The sequence below is a fragment of the Tauraco erythrolophus genome, chromosome 3 (assembly GCF_009769465.1).
Source record: "Tauraco erythrolophus isolate bTauEry1 chromosome 3, bTauEry1.pri, whole genome shotgun sequence".
Classification (NCBI taxonomy): domain Eukaryota; kingdom Metazoa; phylum Chordata; class Aves; order Musophagiformes; family Musophagidae; genus Tauraco; species Tauraco erythrolophus.
Window position 1 is genome coordinate 28795302 of NC_141467.1, and position 5722 is coordinate 28801023.

Here is a 5722-nt window from a genome sequence, read left to right on the forward strand (position 1 = left end):
ATCTCTACACAAGGAGCACCTTCTTCAGGAAGTACAAACAAAAATACTAAATAAAATAAATAAATAAATAAATATTATAAAAAGAAGAGGATATCACGTTTTCTTGATATATCTTATTTTCTTTGGCGTATCACTGATCTTTTATTTGAAGAGAACTGGTGTGATGTAATCAAACATTTTGTAACAGCAAGTCCTAGTTTCCTTTTCTTTCGGCAAGGAGAAGCCTCATCCTTGACTTCTCAGGGGTTGGCCTGCAAGTCATCAGTATTACAGAATTAACCATGGATGACATTTGGTTTCCTACGCTGAAAGAACCGTTCCAGCCTGGAAGCAAAGAGAGGCCAAATAATGAAAGAAAACAGAGTGATTTAACATCGACCCCAATAAAACACCCCACAAACTTTATCAAAAAGCCTTTTTTTTTTTCATGAGGAATAGGAAGGAGAAAAGAAATTCCACAAAATAGATGAGCAGACTAGAAGACGTTGTTTCTGGAAAACAAATGAGGATATTTTTCTTTTGAGTTGTTTGGGGGGTTTTTAATTATTCTTTTCCCTCTGTGGGATTTTTTTCCTGTCTTTTTTATTTGTTTCTTGTTCAATGGCGGCAATTACTGACTTAGGCCAACCCCTGACAACTGCGTGGAGGTTTATATATACATCATTTTTTTTGTGTGCGTTCTATATTTCAGTGTGTTTTCTCTAATTTTGCAACTCCTGTATATGCAAAACTAACTTAAATTCTGTAAATTGCTTACAGTCTGTGTGATATAACTTCAGAGTAGACATACTTTGGTCCTCATGCAAGCCAGTTTTTAATATTATCTATATGTCGTGCCACCAATAGACATATTTATTTCCTTTTTTGACAAAACTTCGCTTTTTAATTTGTAATTCAGTACTATGTGGATTTTGTAATACATACCTTCACTTCCACTGGTTTGACCCCTTTCAGCCCTCTGTTTACTCTGTAAATGCACATTAAAATTTGTTATGGTCTCTAGACAATGAATTATTTTAGTTTTGTGTATGTTATGTTGTGTTGGAGTTCAGTTGCTGAAAGCTCCTTTAATTTGTGATGTTTATAGAGGATGAAGTGATTTGATCACTAGAGACTGTAAAATGCAAGTCTGCAGTCAAATACTGCATGTAAAGGAAGGTTAGAAGGGGAAAACAGACAAATAGAACGTGGCTTAAAGGTTATTCTTTTGGTAAAGAGTTTTAGGAAAGTGAATTCATTACACTGATAATTGCATCACAGCTCCTACATGGCCAAAGAAACGTCTTTCTTTGCTTTTTCTGGAAGTGGATTGTCTTTACTCATTGATATTCTTTATTAAAATACTTTATGTCTGTGAACTGAATGTGAGAATTTTGCTGTTGAATGAAGTAATATGCATTCCATGAATTACGTTCATTAATGCAGGAAGGAAAAATTGCTGCTATTTGCAGCTGCAATCAGGAAGGTTTTTTTCTTGTTCCTCTCCTTCCACTGGTGCTGAACAATCCATACCCTTTCATTTATCAGCACAGACAATCACATACACCACATACTTATTATGATCTATTTACAGAAGCATTAAGTAGCTGTAATGTGGTCAGCTGCATGATTTCTCCTCATTTTGTAAGTAGTGTAGAAGGAAGTAAAAAAGTGTCTAATATCTCACCAGTCCATGGCCCACAGGCCTAACATTTCATTTTAAAAAGCCCGTAAGTCTGAAGTCCTCCCCCATTAATTTCAAAGGAAAAAGAACAAATAGTAGCATAGAATCAAAAGGTAACACACTAATGCTTTGGAAGAGGATAACATTTGTGCAAGTCTTATTTTCCTTAACCATACATTCTGTACTATAAGCTTGACTGGGAATAGTCAGTATTTCTTTGGTTTTAGGAAAGTCTTACCAGTAATAAAGACAGTAGAAGTTTGGTCTAACACAGACGAATCAGGAATACCTATCAGGAGAAAAAGGGAAAATGTTTTTTATTTCAACATAAAATTAGTGACCCACTAGGAATACTGTATTGAAAAGGTTTTGATCCATAGTAATAATAGTTTATCAGCCTACTGACAAAGAAAATAGAAACAGTCCCCGTTAAAGTGTTCTGAATTAAAACCAATATCATGGATTGAAGAAGCAGTAAATAAAAACAGAGCCAGAGCTTTTTGAAGTCTCATTTTCTGAACACACCTATGGAACCAAACTTTCAGAGCTCTAGAGGAAAGACCACATTTTGCCCCTGAAATAGGTATCTATGAGTGGATGCTGTGCAAACCTCCTGTGCGGAGTTTGGAAACCTCAGTTTCTGTTGGTCTTAAGTGGAACCAAATGCTTAACATCACACGTGTTTCATATGTTTAATGTATACATATATCTTATATGAATATTCTGTATATGCACGTAGTCATATGGATAACTTGCAGTGACATACAGCATTTTTCAGAAGCAGTTTAGCCTCACATTGTTAAAGTTAGCCTCTGATTACTATGTTAAACTGATATGGTGTTTTGCTTTATGCTGTTCGCTACTTAGAGATAAATGACCATGTACTAGGAAGTAAGATTAAAGAACTAGCTGAAATTAAAAACAGAATTCTAGACCACTCGGACTAGTGTGATACAACAACTCAGAAGACATTACCAAGGAAAGTGCTGTATTGTGATCTGATAACGTTCTTCAACAGTGTCAGCAAAAAATGGACAAAAGAAATCTGTAGGACTTCTGAAAAGCCTTTAAATCTTGCATGAGATCCTAAGTAGTTGTCTTCCTTCTCCTCCCCAAGTTGTCCCTCACCAAAATAATAAACCCAAATTCTTCAGATGAGGCAGGTCCAGCCCATCTGGTTGCAGATCTAGAGCCTAGTCTTACAGTTTCTGCCAAGCTGTGTAGATGCAGCAGCAACATCTCCTAACAAGAGCAAGTATTGCATTTTTTCATTCTATGCTGTGTCCTAACAGTCATTTCTCAAATCAGGAATCTTCCTGAAGCTCCAAGAAATTCTCAAAATGAAAGTTAAGCTGCAGTAGCCCCCATTTCTCCTAAGAATTTAGTTACGAATAATATTTGATATGGGAATGGAACTACTGCCATTTTCTGCCCTGGCCGAGTTCTAGTTTGGATTTAACACTAACAGAGAAAAACTGGCTTAATTATATCCTTAAAAGCTCCATTGAGTTAGGTATCTAAAAGGGTAACTTACATCTATCACTGACAAAATCTCTCCAAACCCAGTGTCCTTAAACTTTCTACAACATCTATGATGGATTATTGGTATTTCTTTTTCATTCTCAGTATTGATTATTTATATTACAGTGCTACCTGAAGGCAAAGATCACAAGTAGGTGTGAACATATGAGACACCACAGCAAAAGTGATAAGACTGCTTGGAGGTTCAAACCTATGCACATAATTCGGTGCCGCTGTGATTTTGGATCAAAACACACCCTAGAACCAGTTTTTCTCACATACGTTCGTTAAAGTATTTTTGCTTCATTCAAATAAATGAGGAAACAATGGCCCCTGCAAATGCATTTGAATGCTTGCCTAATATCTACAGCAATGTCATCATTTAATTCACCATTAAAAAAGACTCCACTGCTGCCCATCTTCAATTCCTTCCTCAAAAAAGGAAGAGAAAACAATTCAAACCTTTGTTATTTGCAGGATGGTGGAACATTTGTCCATGACATTACTATTGGTAAATGTCAAATGTTGTTTATAGAGCTAAAAGCATTAAGAACCAAGAATGGGATCAACATACTTTGCAATATAAATTTTTAAAGGTTAATCTTCCATGATTAGCTTAGCTAAACAATGATAAGCACAAAGTAAATTGCTTAATGCAAGTCACTATAAATGGTTTTAGTCTTTTGTTCTGAGCTTCCTAAATATTGATTTATTTGTTTTCACAGTCATAAAGTTTGCACATACGTTCACATAGTTGAAAGATTACACATGGTTTTCCTAGTGCTCTTCATCTAAACAATACAGGAAGACAATAGCAAAGAAGAAAGTTAAATTTGTCTGTAATAATGAATCACAATCAATTGGTAAAGTTACTTGCAAAGAAAGAGAAGTGTGCTTTCTTGAAAGTCAAGAGTAATTACAATCTTATTTCATTTTGTTCTTTTTGTGCTCTTCTTTTTTTGCCAATGGTTCAAACTAAAAAAAAGACAATACTGTATTTCTTACTACTCACTTCTTATGAGGTGATAGAGGAAAAATAATTTCATCTTTGTTATGAAAGAAGCTGGAGAAAAAAAAAGAATCTTTTCTTTTAACAATAATAAAAATGTTTACAGTGTCCTATCACCTCAAAATGTCTCAACTTGTAGGTTTACGGGGAAGGAGCGACAGAGGAAGTGTTTTGTGTTTCAGCTTGACTTTCCAGCTCTAAGAGTGTTCTCAGTTAATTATCCTACAGCTAAGGACAGGACTTTTCTGTAAGTTTCACAAATATGGTATTTTCCCTATAACTACCAGTGACAGATTGGTACTTGCAACTCAGAATATTTTTCCATACAGTTATAAATGTTATGAGGAATGGCAACTATTAAAACCATAAACAAGTCTGCAATAATAAACTAGTAATCTCTCAGAAGTCTGAAATAAGACAAACACTTTAATCAAAAACCAGGCTTTTGTTGGAATTTCCTTTTAAAGTTTTATCGTAACCCACTCTTATCTATAGGGCTATAAATACTCTGGTTTTGAATTCCAGCTCTATCATGCTGACAGTGTAGAGGACCTTCAGATGCAACTAAATGAAATTTTCACTTATTGATGACACTACAGCACAGAAAGAGGTCTTATGTGTATATAAGACTATTTACAGTGCTAGCTCATAAGGAAGCCAAATGTACATAATAGACTATGAATTCCTTTCCTCTTTTTATGTACCATGAACGTGAAAAATAAGAGAGAAGATTAACAACTAGTTACTTAAAAAAAACTATTTCATTTAAATTTTTGAAGAAGCAAAGTCTCAAACATTCCTTATTAAAAAGACTTGTATAACTATGACCTATTAAATTGTATGGGATTTAGATTTGTAAGCACCAGTTATACGTATTATATAGGAAATCCTTGTATATAAAATTGAGAAGGAAAGAGATGATGACTTCTTTTGTTACTCATGATAGAAAATTATATTAATTGCTGGTGATTGTTTTTAGTATCAAATGATTTAACAGACACTTTAAATTATTGGCAGTTATACTTCTTAAAAAAATAGGTGCCAAATTTTCTTATCACCTGCACTACACTTCAGTTTTGAGCTGTTAACCAACACTTGCTCAGGTTTCCAAAATATTGCTCATTCACCATAACAGAAAAGGAGGAAATCACACTTTATGAATAATTAATGTCAGCATAGTTACTGAACCACCTCACTATCTTTTTCTTTGGTGAATCAGGCACGAGATATATTACTTTTGTCCATATGTGGCATCACCTCAGTGGTGCTAAGCACTGACAAAAAAGACAGGGAAATATGGATTCTAATTGTTTCACCCAGTAATTGGATTCTTGTGTAAGAGACAGAAAACAGAAGACATTATTCTTTCTGTTTCCCTACAACAGCCATCAGTGAAGGATCTTTAAAGGGACTACCAAACCAAATCACTACTGTAAAAAATTATGTTGGTAGTTCAACTCTACAATAAGGTGAAACACTCAATGAAATTAAACACGTTTTCTCTAGCAAAATGCAAAGGTTTTTCTTTC